Source organism: Tribolium castaneum, chromosome 2, assembly GCF_031307605.1.
Source record: "Tribolium castaneum strain GA2 chromosome 2, icTriCast1.1, whole genome shotgun sequence".
Lineage (NCBI taxonomy): Eukaryota > Metazoa > Arthropoda > Insecta > Coleoptera > Tenebrionidae > Tribolium > Tribolium castaneum.
Window position 1 is genome coordinate 20,629,111 of NC_087395.1, and position 14,687 is coordinate 20,643,797.

General features: G+C 32.1%; 1 protein-coding gene and 1 long non-coding RNA gene across 11 annotated transcripts in view; one reads left to right on the forward strand and one right to left on the reverse strand.

Moving 5' to 3' along the window:
* Window positions 1-14,687, reverse strand: part of Rbp6 (RNA-binding protein 6) — a 384,381-nt gene that overhangs the window by 351,200 nt on the left and 18,494 nt on the right. The gene's annotated exons all lie outside the window — the stretch shown is intronic.
* On the forward strand, window positions 6,656-9,227 carry LOC135265357 (uncharacterized). 3 transcript variants are annotated; one of them, XR_010332983.1, is made up of 5 exons: window positions 6,656-6,670; window positions 6,811-8,318; window positions 8,386-8,444; window positions 8,498-8,996; window positions 9,049-9,227. It is a non-coding gene; the product is annotated as an uncharacterized LOC135265357 (long non-coding RNA). The 3 variants fall into 3 exon arrangements; XR_010332984.1 differs by having other exon boundaries at window positions 6,811-8,107; window positions 8,174-8,444; XR_010332982.1 differs by having other exon boundaries at window positions 6,811-8,444.

A 14,687-nucleotide genomic window follows, 5' to 3' on the forward strand; every position in this document is an offset into this window, starting at 1 on the left:
GTAGCAATTATATTATCAATTTTTTCATCAAGTATTTTGTACTTAACATTCATGGTTAAGTTTAACTGATTAAATTTATCCATCCATATAGCATCTGCTTTATGAACATTATTATTTAAATCCGTTAAAGCAGCTATTACTCCTTCCATCTTTTGGTATATTTGTTTACTTACTAAATCAATATATACCTTATTCGCACAATCTTTGTCTTCTGTTGGATCATTAATGTTACAGATTCTATGATGTTTTAAATCAAGGTCACCATCAGCAGTGAAAACAAAAGGTGATGGTGTAGATTTAAAAAATGCACTTGATGCTGATAACACTTTACGTCCGAATAGATCAATGGGCATTTCAACACTGAGGATTAACCAGAAAAAAACTTAAGCCTAATATATTACACCACATTCCTTTAATTCTTCTTCTATTGATAAAATTTCATTCAGATGGGAATTGTTACCCGCTTTTGTCGCTGCATGTAATAATGCTAGACGTGACACTAATTCATTTATGTCATCCCAGTAAACATATTCTACACGTTTATTAGTGAATAATCCTTCACCAATAAACGGAGATTTAGGAAATGAAGTAAACATTGGTTGCACAATTTGAGTATATTTTACACCTCTATGACCTTTTAGTTGTTTTGTGGGATCATTATTTTTTCTATGTGTATTAGAAATTTCAAGTATTTTTTTGTATGCTGACCGATCCTCTTTTGTAATTTGAGTGTATTTATCTTCAGGGTTTTTAAAAAATATTAGTCTGTATAAACCAGGAGTACCAGGAAATGATTCATTATCTAAAATTAAATCACCATTTTGACTGATTATTAATTCATGTTTACCCATAAATAGTTTATTCTCTTTTGAATTATATCTAGGACCAAATGTCTGATCACTGGTTTTCTCTAAAACTGCTTCTATTGCATTTCTCGCAACTGGAGGATATTGTTCTAAAAATTCATCTAAAATATGTCTGCTATTAATTAAATCATCCATAGTGTCAGATTTGGTTTCTTCATCTTCTTCTTTTATTTCTGGTAATGACTCATATATTTCTTCTGGTTGTCGCAGTGATGTACTAGGTTCATATGTTTCTTCAACTGGTAGTTCAAGTTCTTGTTTAATCTTTTCTTTTTTTGGTAGTTTAAGAAATTGTTTCCTTTGCTTTTGAATATGATGTTTTGGTCTTTTGTGTTGTTTTTGTTGTTGTTGCTGTGGTGGTGGAGATTGCTTCTCCAATTTTATTGAAATTTCTTCTAAAGGATTTATAACAGGCTGAAAAAGCTTTTTAATTGACTCATCCGCTTCACTGCTGTTTAACTTTATGGCTTTATACTTCTTTCGAATTGAATCAGCTGCTTTTAATATATGTCTTTTAAGGTTTTGATCTGGTTTGGTACCCATCATTACCGCTTAATGTTATAAACTAACCGAACAAATCAGAATTATTGTTTATATAACTTCTTATTCGACTGCTATTATAACGGGTCTCAAACTGATATTAACCGATCTCAAACCGATCAGGAACTGCTTTTTAACAGACATTAACCGGTCTGAAACCGATATTAACCGGTCTCTATCCGATAATAACCGCTCTGGAACCGGTATTAACCAATATCACACCGATACTAACCGGTCTGAGACCGATATTAACCGGTCTCTAACCGGTATCTAACCGATACTAACCGCTTTGGAACCGGTATTAACCGATATCGCACCGATACTAACCGCTGTGAAACTGATATTAACCGGTCTGGAAACGTTCTCAAATAGATATCACTCTACACTTGAATAAAATGATCAAACCCTTTTCTATATCGACCCTTATTTAATTCATTATCTTTACATATAACCAAAAAACCATATTGGTTTTTCCAACATTCCTGACATATTTCACAGAATTGTTCGAATTTCATATCAGCACCAACATGATCTTCATATACATGTTTTAAATTTAACAGATCTTGTTTTAATATTACCAATAAATTTGCATTATCTCGAATTAAATGTTTCGGTATTTTTGTATATGTTTGACAGAGATAGAAACTATCAATATTTTTATGCCGGCCCATGCAAAAGTAATCCCTTATCTTAGCTTGATTACACATTATGACATCATCAAATATAAAAATAGAGTTATTTTTTGCATCTTTTGGATCTAGCACGTCTTCATTATGTTCATACTGGTTATATTCCATTCCTTTAATTTTTTGTAGCACATCACTAAGCAGTTTATACTTCGGTTGATATAATGATTTACAATAAATATATATGTTTTCAAATTTCAATCCGTTGGGATCAAACAATAAAGACAATAATATGTTAGTTTTTCCTCCACCAGAAGGTCCACAAATTATACAACGTATTGATTCGGGTAAAAGTGTACCATGTCGATGAGACATTTTATGTTTATTATCAACATTATTATAATCATGATTTATGATAGGTAATTGTAATTTTTGCTTTAACACTTTCATTTTCATACTAAATTAAAAACATTTATAAGAAGGTTTATATAGGGAAAAAAGTTCAGTTAAATGTTGTCTTTCAAAGGGGAAGGACTATTAAATACTGCAATCAATAAATTACCTTTTGAATTACATTTACCAGGATATCAATATTGCGGACCTGGTACAAAACTTAAGAAACGGTTAGAACGAGGTGATCCTGGAATAAACAAGCTTGACAGCTTTTGTAAAACGCACGATATAGCTTACGCTAATTCCAACGATTTAAAAGATAGACATCAAGCGGATCGAATTTTAGAAGATAGTGCATGGTCACGTGTTAAGTCTAAAGACGCTTCATTTGGTGAAAAAGCAAGTGCCTGGTTTGTAACTAACGCAATGAAAGTCAAAAGGAAATTAGGTATGGGAATCCAAAGGAAAAAATCGAAAAGGAAGACAAAGAAATCTAGAAAGAGGACACAGAAAAAACAACAACCTTTTCATAAAGCTCTTTTATCAAATTTAGAAAATAAGGGATATGATAATATAAAATCTGCATTATCAGCTGCTCGTATAGCAGTTAGAAAATCTGGAGGTCGTAAGCGTATAAAAATTCCTCGTATTATACCTATAAAAACAGGAGGATTTTTACCATTGTTACCATTAATTTTTGGAGGACTTAGTGCCTTAGGGGCTATGGGCGGAGGTGCTGCTGCTATAACTAAAGCTGTAAATGATGCTAAAGCAGCGAAACAGAAATTAGATGAGAATAAACGTCATAATAAAGTACTGGAAGATATCGCTATCGGGAAGGCGGGAAGTGGTTTATATCTTCGAAAGCAACCACGAGGTTATGGATTGTATTTACGTAAATTTCCAAAAAACTACCAATAAAACTGCCTAATAGGGCACTAACTGATAATGATTTAAGAAGATATGCTAAATTATTAAAACTACCCAAATTTAAAGGCGTTTTTATGAGAGATGAATTAATTCATATGAAACCTGATAAGACAGAATGTGCTATCATTAATTTGGACTCTAAAAAAGGATCCGGAACTCATTGGGTTTGTTATAGAAAAACAAATAAACAGGTTGATTATTTTGATAGTTATGGAAATCTAAAGCCACCTCTAGAATTAGTACGATACTTAGGAAATTGTAATATTTACTTTAATCATGATCGTTATCAATTTTTATCATATAATTGCGGACATTTATGTTTGATGTTTTTACATAATAAAAGATGAGATAATCATGTATTTTATTCAGTCATGTATAAGACATTCTCCCTAACAGGTGTTGAAAGTACGCTGTCTGAACACTATGAGCCACCCATTGACCTTGAAGAAAATTCGAATTATTCTATAGCTTTAATCGGTTTTTATACTAACAATAATATACCAAATATAGAAGAGGGTACAAATAAATTTTATTATTTTGCTCCGAACACTACTGAAGAAAAAGTGATAACATTTCCGAAAGGTGCTTATGAAATAGCTGCTATAGAAAAATATATACAAATTATTCTTAGTGGACGATCTGCAACTGATGCTCAAAAACAGAATACATTTTCATTGAAGGCTAACGAAAACACATTAAAGTGTGAGATATTTAGTATTTACGACATTAATTTCGCTCACGAAGATAGTATTGGTAAATTGTTAGGTTTTTCTAAAAGGAAACTTAAAGCAAGACAATTACATGAAAGTGATTTACCTGTTAACATAATTAAGGTTAATACAATACGTATCGAGTGTAATATTGTAAGAGGTTCTTTCTACAAAAACAAAGAATCTCATACTCTTTATGAAACTGCTTTAAGTGTTAGTCCAGCCGAACAGATTTTTGTGGAACCATTAAATCCTATTTATTTACCTATCATTAATAGATCCAATATACCTAACCTAACTATTGATATTGTTGATCAAGACCATTGTCCTATAGATTTTAACGGTCAAACAATCAATATTCGTCTTGCTCTGAAAAAAGAAGCATAAACATGGGTTTAGTGTTTCAAAATCAATATAAAAAATCATACAATCCATCAAATTATCAGTCAGTATCTTGTCATCAGTCGACATTATCACATCAGAGCGTGCAGATTCTTAAATCGTTAGGATATAATGTCCGCCAGCAAACTTCAGGTTTACAGTTCACCGGAAATAGACGACAGCATAAGTAAAGAGGAAGAACATACATATAGTCCGCAAGTAAGATCTTTCGATAACAATGATGAAATCGAAATTATAATTAATCAGAGAGATATTTGGATTTCTCTCTTTGAATCATTTATACAAGTGGACGGTGAGTTCATACCAGATCCGGTACCGGAAACTGGCGGTGGAAATGTAACCTTGACTAATAATGCAGCAGCATATTTATTTGAGAATGTAAGCTATGAATTGAATAATGTTGAGTTAGATAGTGTACGTGAAGTCGGAACAGTATCTACAATCAAAACTTTTCTATGTTATGGCAAAGATGAAGTAAGAGCATTAACTCTCGCTGGATGGAATGATCAAGAAAGTCAACAACTGAAGACATTTAATGAAACTGATAATACGTTTTCATTTAGAATCCCTTTATCTTATCTGTTAAATTTACCATTTGATTATCATCGGATAGTTAGCGGTCATCAAAAACTTCGATTAATACGAAGTCGTAACGATGCTAATTGTTTCATTTCTACCGGAACGAGAAAAGCGACACTTAAGATTAACAATATTGAATTAAAAGCAAAACATGTTTACCCAAATGATGAAATTAAATTAACTATATTAGAAGGGATCAACAAAGATCGTGTTATATCGTTACCGTTCAGAAAATGGGAAATTCATGAACTTCCATCAGTTCGACAAACTAATAACGACATCTGGAGAGTTAAAACATCTACTCAATTAGAAAGACCAAGATTTATTATCGTTTGCTTTCAAACAAACCGAAAAAATAATCCAAAGTCTGATGTTACTCTATTTGATCATTGTGATGTAAGAAGCGTACGTTTATGGTTGAATTCAAATGTTTATCCATATGAAACATGGAAACTACAATTTGCTAAAAATAAATATTTAGAAGCATATCAAGCTTACGTTGATTTTTATAAGGAATTTAATGGAAAAGATCGTGCTGAACCTATATTAAGCTATACAGATTATACAAAAAGACCGATATTTGTATTAGACTGTTCCAAGCAAAACGAAGCAATTCGAAGTTCCACCATTGATATCAGCTTAGAATTTGAAAGCGATAATAATTTCCCAGCCGATACAAGAGCTTATTGTATTATCATTCATGATAGAATAATGCAGTACTATCCGTTAACAGGAATAATTAGACAACTGATATAAGGATGAAAAAAAGTGTTACTATAAGTGATAGTGCTCCGGAAGTACATAATCTAATAGTTTGGTCATATGCTTATCAAGATGCTAGAAAAGGAAACTATTGGATACAATGCGCTGCAGACAGAGAAAGGTTTAAGTTTAGAATTAATCAAATGAAAAATATTTTAAAGGAGATCTTAAATTCTGCTCATCGTGAACAAATTTTTCAGTCTAGATTTAAGTGTTCAACATGAAGGTAGTAGTGATTGATGTTCAAGGATTTTATATACCTGAATTCATCGTTAAAGAATTAACAATATTTGATGGACATCGAACTGGTCACTATTTGTTTAAATCACCGGTGCCGTTTCGTCAACTAAGTGCAGATGTAAAAAAACAAGTGAAATATTTAGAATTAAATCATCATCTATTACGTTACAACAGTGGAAATATCGACTATGAAAATATTTATAACATACTAGAAGAAAATATTATCGATGATGTTATCGATATTATTTACGTAAAAGGAAGCGTTAAAGAGGATTTTTTAAGACAATTTTTCGATTCAAAGGACTTTTACCCTAGGATCATCAATTTGGAGGAAGCAAACTCTTGTCCAAAATTGCAACCACAACTTCCGTTATGTATGCATCATTACTTAAAAACTAAAATATGTATCTGTAGTCTTAATAATGTACGGTTTATTTATAATTATGTAATTCAGAATTTACCGAAATAAACGTTTAAAGTTTTAATCTCGTTTCCTTCTCCTACTTCATTAACCTGCCCTCTCCACTCTAGTTAAGATTACAAAAAGTATAAAGGGATCAACTTTTAGTGTGTGAAATAATTTTTATTGAAATATCAACAGTCAACACAACCATCATGTCTAGTAAGTAGAAATAATTTTTACATTATTTTATTTTAAATTTTTTCCGAATCAATTGTTTGAAATTTAATTACAACACTTCATCATCAGTCTTAATAAATTAATGTAATCTATTTATTAAATTTCTCTTTCTTTTGTTACAGAACATCCCGCAGGTTACTATGGGGACTATAACCCAGATTTGGTTGTTAACCACGCTGGGTTAACCGAAGAGGAGGTGGACCACCTCCTCACCCAAATTCCCGCGGGCACCTTCGAGTGGGTTTCCCTTATTAACATCTATCTGCGACTGGAACCGCCCCCATCCCTTGGAGGTTATTTTGATATTTTTACCGTGGGGCGCTTGACCGCCGCGATAGACACCGATGAGGAGCGGGGTATAATTGACATTTGGGTATGGGTACATTAAACCTCATACATGTTGGATCGTTTTATGATGTTCATAGCGTTTTTTATGATGTTCATAGCGTTAGGTTTGGCTTAAAAACTGCAATTAAAAATTTATTTAGGTGTATGACTTTTTTAGTTTAAGTATGTAGTTTGTTTTATGTATAATAAAAAATAATATTCATTCTGATTATTTTTGTGATCTTATTTCCTGTCTAACGTTTTTTTCTTGTAAATTTATGAATCAAAAATTTTATAAATATCCAGTTGTATTTGATTATTAATTTATCGTTACAATCATTTTCCCCAAAAAATTTATATCCAATAGTTTACAAACAATATATACATTTCTAATAGTTAAAACACATTTATACATCTTTTATAAAAAAAGTGGATTTGTTTAATTGAAATAGGTAAAAATTCATATCCAAAACCTTAATTAATTACTGGGCGGTTAACATTTTTTACCAAAAGATTTTGAAGAATTTACAACAATTTATCATAAACCCTCAACAGATGATATAGTAATTATTGTAAAAGCTGAAGTTTATATTTTTTTCATTATCTACTTTTAGATTTAAAACTAATTATCCGAAATCTATAAGCGAAGAATTTAAAATATCAAGTCCAATTTCGGCAGCGATAACAACTTACTCAGGTGGTATTTATCTTTTTCTCAGAGGTAATACATATATTACATTATCTAGTTGCATCTCTGGATATAATGTTCCTGGTTTAACAAACGAATTATTTGAAGGTGTTCCTAATAAAATAACAAGGACATTTAGATATTTAAACGGAAAGCTGTACTTTTTTAATGAAAATAATTACTTTGAATATGATGAGTTTACTAAGAGTGTCATACAAGCGGGACCTAAAACTTTATCTATATTTAACATTAATTGTCCGCGAGAACCCATCTTAATTCAATTGAAAAAATTATCTTTTAAAAAGATTATTACACACAATGCAGTCCTGGTTGAAAATTTAACAGATTATACTCGTGAAGAAGATAGTTGGTGTAGTTGGTGTATTCATCAGTGTTTGTTTACAGTAAGTTTATATTACAACTTAATAAAACGTTCTTTCTAAACATCTAATTTAAACATCTAATTTCAGCTTCAGACCTACAAAAGTTGTGCCAAAAAGACGCATCGTAAGTTTATCGAAAATATTGACTTCGGCACAAGTTCTTCATCCACAAATTCTTCCGATTCAGACTACTGAATTCTTCTCTAAAACCAACATAAATAATCTTTTTTTGGTAAATTCTTTAATTTTTTAAATTTGTTTACCACATTTGATTGCTAAAAATGTGTTTAATTTTTTAGGAAAATTTTTATCAAATTTTTATCAAACAAAAAGTGCGTCACAAAATTCCTACGATAAGGTAAACCACAAAATTAGTATTAAATCATATTTTATTTCATTTTTATTTTTTAGGAAAGCGTGTTATCTGTTAACCGCAAAAATTGATTATAAAAGTTCCGTTTTTTACACATTTCACCAGTTTTATTAAAACTATCTTTGTGAGAAGTTGTATGTGCTCCGCTGTGTATTTTTGCATTTAAATTTCAAAGGATTCTGTAATGGCTGATCAACTATTAAATCTGAATAAAATTGCTGCCTGTGAATATACTGATACATATGTCAGTGCCAACGATTTGGAAGTGAACAAGAAATATAAAATCATCAATTTAACCAAGGCAAACACACAACATGGGGTTATGATGGTAGCATATCTGGACAACGTCGGTAAAGTTTTTTTACCTAAACGACTAACAGCAGTTATGAATGATACCATAATTACGACACTAATGGAAGGACTCGGATCTTATTTGATTTATATGGGACGTAAGCAAGCTAATGGAAATCAGGAACATGATGCCCACATTTTTAATTTCGAACGTATTGTTCACGAAGATTAATGTAAAATTTTTTGGTAAGTGTCATGTTCACCTCTATTTAAAAAACTAATTTATGATTTTTTTCAGGTTTCCAAAATAGACAGCACTATCCACTCTACCTACCTGAGGTTCGACTCCCCATGGAAGGAACAACAACAACAACAACTTTTTTTGCATTATATTTTAAACAAATAACAAAATAAACTTGGTGCGCAACAGACAAGTTAGGCAAACAACATTACAAAAATAAAAAACTACATATACTAGGTTTTTTTTCCTTATCGATAAAATAATGACTTTCCTTTATTAGTTATTAGTGACAAGCGCGATGATTTTCTGATATTTTGCTTAACTCAATACAGCATGTATTGTATATATACTTCATGTATTCAAAATTGCACATTTCAAAAATCATATATTCAAAATTTCACAACCCCAAAAACCAAAAATTTCACAACCCCAAAAAGCTACTACTACTACTACTACTTGTTTTCTTGGTTGCATATTCGCAAACGGGCGGGGGGTGTGTTTAAAAAAAAAAATGGAGGCCAGCGCCATCTTTGATTGACGGCTGCGCTGACGGCAGCGCCATCTAGCGAAAAGTTTGCAGACCGTGGCGCCATCTAACGTGAGAATTTAGGCGGAATTTGTGACGACATCGGCGCTACCAACATTACACCCAATATTAATTTTTAAATAAATTAAAATTTTGGCGCCATTTTTTTTAACAAACAAACATGGCCGACTAATTTCAAATATTAATTTTGAAATAATTTAAATTTGGCGCCAATTTACCATTAAACAAAAATGACCGCCGCCGACTTTCAAACTTCCAAGATGGCGACGATTATTATTATTATTATTATTATTATACTACATAAATATATTTGCATCATCACAAATGGCGTCAGTCGGCCGCAGGCCGGCTGACCAGCTGGTCGCAGGCCAGCGAGCTGCGATTACGCGCTTGCGTCTGCGGCTGACTGACACAATTTTCACACATGCGCAGTAGAGGGAGGTGGAGGTGGTTTTTGAACCGGCTATCTCTATCTACTCTAATGCGAAGGCAATTAACTAATAAGGTCTTCAAGCTTGTCTGCCCCTAAAACAGACATGACACGTGTACATGTCACGAGTGCAAGCAACGAATCCACAAACCACGGGAAAAATTTAGTTTTAATTAAATTTTCCCAATTTTGTGCAACATAATTTAAATAAACATTTAGCAATTATTTACACTTTTATAGTAATAATTGACATACAAATCAACGTTTCCAATAAATTGGTTTAACCAGCAAGAAACACTGTAATTGCTACAAAATGGGCAAATTTGTACTTGTCAATTAACGAATGCTTCAAAGCATTTAAGATTTTTTCCGAAAATAATTAATTAAAGATAAATATGCCCAAGTTTGCAATTTGCTTTCCTTTTTAATGTGTGGAGATTTGAAGAAAGTAACTATGTATACTTGTTCGGGTCAATGTTTGCAGGTATTTCAATGTATACATCAATATATAGTTTTTTGAGAAAACCATCTGACATTTGACTACAACTTTTACAATTGTATTTCACAATAGTCAATCTTATTACATAAAGTATGAAATGTATTTCAGAAAGAGTCATTTGAAAAGACAATTCATCTCTTCTGAAACACAAGAGGTACATTTAATTCTTTCTGAACTGCAACTGATACTTTCTGAAATTAATCTGATACATTCTGAATTACAACTGGAAAAAGTGTAGTTCTGACGTGTACAAACAACATCCTTAACTTTTTCTCAAAATTAAAAAATATAGTCGAATTAACTTTACTAATCGTTCTTGTTATTGTGCATACTTTCAGCAATTTTGTTTTGGTATTGTAAAGTTTTTTTTATAATTGAATGAATATAATTCTCCATAAAGACTTACCAAAAATATAAAAAACAAAAAGTTTTTCTAATAACAAAAAAGTGAAAGAAGAAAAATGTACAATTTGGCAACAACTGTTATTTATATTTTCTACATTAAATGTACAATACAATTTAATATTTTTTAATTATTTACTTTTTAATTTCTGCGCTAGCAATTGCACTAAAAGCGCCATTTCTAAAGAATACCATAAACATAAAAAATAGAAGAACTTGTCCAAATTTGAAAATTAAAGAAGTGATCAACACAAATACAGTGGTTTTTTCTTTTCTACAAAGTCCCGTGATCAAGTAAGCTCAGAATAGACCCTTCCTTTATCAAAATTCAAATCAAATAATGTTATACGAGGATGACTTTGTTTTGTAAAGAAAGCAATATGAAAATAATGATCTTTATTTCAATTAACAATGATTTCGGATAGGTATGTATAATATAGTACCTACTACAGTGCAACCTCTACAATTCGACCATGCTTTAAAATCTGAACAGAAAGTGTGACGAAGAATGAATAAGTTCAACATAAGCTCGGTATTTCAGTGCTTGGATAAAATCTTTGATAAACCCAAGATTTTAACATTGAAAGCGTATTTCAGTTCTTTAGTGGAAATTGGGTAAAATTCCCAGCTTTTTGGCAACACCGCAGGCTAAGATTTTAAATGCGCATGCGTTGATGACGTTGAAAAGTAGGAAACTTTATACTCATGTTTCATATAAAATAATTACAATGCCACCAAAACAGCCAAAAACGAGTCGCAGAAAGTGCCAAAATTGCGTGATATCTCGCGTAAAAATAAGGTTAGAAAAATAAGAACACTGCGCATGAGTATGATTAACCCTGACAAAAAAACTTGGTAACTTGACACATTTCCTTCGGTAAAGATTTTAAACTTGGTTAAATAGTAACCAAGCACTTAAATCCGCTAAACCAGGAAATAAATTCGTAACCAAAATATTTTTGGTTCAACTGTCCACTGAAATACCGGTAGCCATGCTATAGACAAGTTTTATTCTAATTTCATTCGTTTAATTATAATTACATAAATAATAAAAATTTATTCACAAATTTGAGAAACTCAAAAAAGAAACATATTTTGACGGCATGTGCTTAACTTTGTAAATGTATATGTGATGTCATCCATTAGTCTGACACAGAAGTCGCCTTATATAAAACACAATCTCGCAAACTTTCAAAATAGAAATTGACCTATTTCAAAAGTTTTGTGTCCAAAATCACCAATTAACAAAAGAATGCATTAATTCCTTACTTTGTACCATAGTCTACACTGAACAAGTTCTGTTATAGACAAGTTTGATTATGTTCACTCAGAAAACCTTCATTATATGGGTCCTCCATCCCAACCGACACGACATTTTTAACTTTTCTCAGTGTACCTACTTACTTAACACTAGTACTGTAATAGTTGGCTCATTTTAATTTTTTGTCTAGTTTTTGATCAGTGATAAGCTATGTCAAAATAAGTCTTTACACACATTCATTTACCAAATAATTACTAGTACATACAACATAACGAGCTAGTGACTAGATGCCAGTGTCATAAGTCAACGGATCAAGAATATTTTCTTCTTTACGTTTCAAACGAAAGTCAAAGAAATAATGAAAACTGAGCAGAAATGTAGGTTAATAATAACATTTAGAGAGTAATAAAATAACAACAATTTTGATGATGGTAATAATAATTATGACCAACAATAAAAATGGAGGGAAAACATAACTCCTAAATATTACGAAGAAATTTGCTCATATACGAACAGTCGAACACAATTTGAAATGTGGCCATTATCGTGACCTCATGCTATTAACATTTAGCCGAAGGTGGTTTTGGAGTCCAGAGTATAAAAGTTTTTCGAATTTCCTGTAGTTGGTAGGTTGTATGAAATCTAATATCGAATTTCAGACATAAGTAAATTTAAAAAACACTCAATAGCCTAACCGAGGCTTAGCCCTATGGTTGGTTTTATAATGACTGTTATTACTGAATGTAATCATGACAGCCTGACCGCCCACAGTAATCACTTCTTTAGACAACTCAAAACTGTGTTGACATTTGTAATGGTTTTTTAAGACCATTGAAATCAGCAAATGTATTATTGCATATATCATGGTGCCACTATAAAACATAGTTTTGTGTTCAGCATGGCCCACCTAGGGCCAGGATATAACATACAACACAAATATAGTGGAAGTTCCAATTTCATACTGTCAGAAACACAATTTAACAATGAATAATTGCTCCTGATCCGAAATTTGGTGTGGCATTTGCTTTATGAATACAATCCCGCCAAATATTCGTTATTTCTGTCCCAGCCCGCCAAAAATACTATAAAAACCACTAGACGAACGTGACCCGATTTAAAACTGAATGTCGACAACTGTTCCGTTTGTGTTCAACATTAATTGCATAGAATCTCGTAAAAACAACACGAGAAGAACGCTTCGATCGGAGAAAACCCACAGAGAGGAAGCTATTTTCGGCCGTTCGAGTGTCAATCATTGAAATTTTTTGGCACGGATCGAGCGAAAATCTGACACGAGAACAAACCTTATTTCGCAATGATGTTAACACTAACGGCGAGAGGAGCCGGGAAAAAGGCGAGAAATGAGGAGAGATGAACGATTACAGCCACAAACATCACATTAGGGGACCTCGAGCACGTGACCATTAGGGTTCTCGCTCTGATTTATTGCCCAATCCATGTTGTTATCTCTATTTAGGCTCCGGTGCGTGAACCGATTAGAGATGGGAGCGTGGCTATGGGGTTTGAACGCATCGACAACCGACTTGGCCCCCATTCAATTAACATAATTCACTGACAAAGCGTAAACCTGTCCAGAAGGCTATTATAAGTGCACGATTAACAATTAACAAGAGATACAGGGCCCCAGCCTCGGTAACAGAGTACCGCAATTACCAAAATAAACAACCATTAAATCATAGTCGGCTTCGGCTCTATTGACACGCAATGATATAATGACGATTATTGCCACTGACTTTAATACACAAATCCTGAACAAAGTACGCTTCAATAATGCACAATTCTAGAATTCTGCCGTAACTCCTTTTACAAATTCCGCCGATTATGTAAATTATTAATTTCAATCATTGCTCGCAACAATGGGAATTTATGTGGGAACGCGTTCAACGGCTTAATTAAAATTTAGCGCAAGCTCTCTTCAAAAATCAACTTAATTAAAAACAAAAGTATCACCCGGAGTGCAAACATAACCTTTTAATGAAAACAAATCCCCAATCACCAACAAAAGTAATTTTAATTCCATTAACTTAATAATAAATCATCAAGCTCGTTGTGTGAAAGGAAACTTCATACAACAAAATACCTAATATTTTGACATCAAACAAAGTAGATCAGCACACTTAAGTAAATTAAGTACTTAGAAATATTCAGGCACAGGTAAATTTGTTCGCCTTAATTGTATCGTAAAACACAAACAACAACCAGTTTTGTGTAAACGACAACTTTGCTAATATAACAAAATTAAGGTGGAATTGTACGATAATTTGACATCAAGCATCAGCCTTCCACTGGATTTAACTTGCTAACTTCCTCCTACCTCTTCGAGAATTTGTACAAATGTAAAAAATAAAGTTTCAAGCAAAAACAATAACCTAAATACCTTTTCACAGAACCATTTTTTCACACATTACCTAATAATTCTGTAATACAGAGTAGGTCTGTTAAAAGTACAATGAGTTTTTAAATGATTCTCATCTAGTTAACATTGAAATTGGATTACATATAAAAAAATTTCTGCCGCTCTGCTCAATTGAATTAT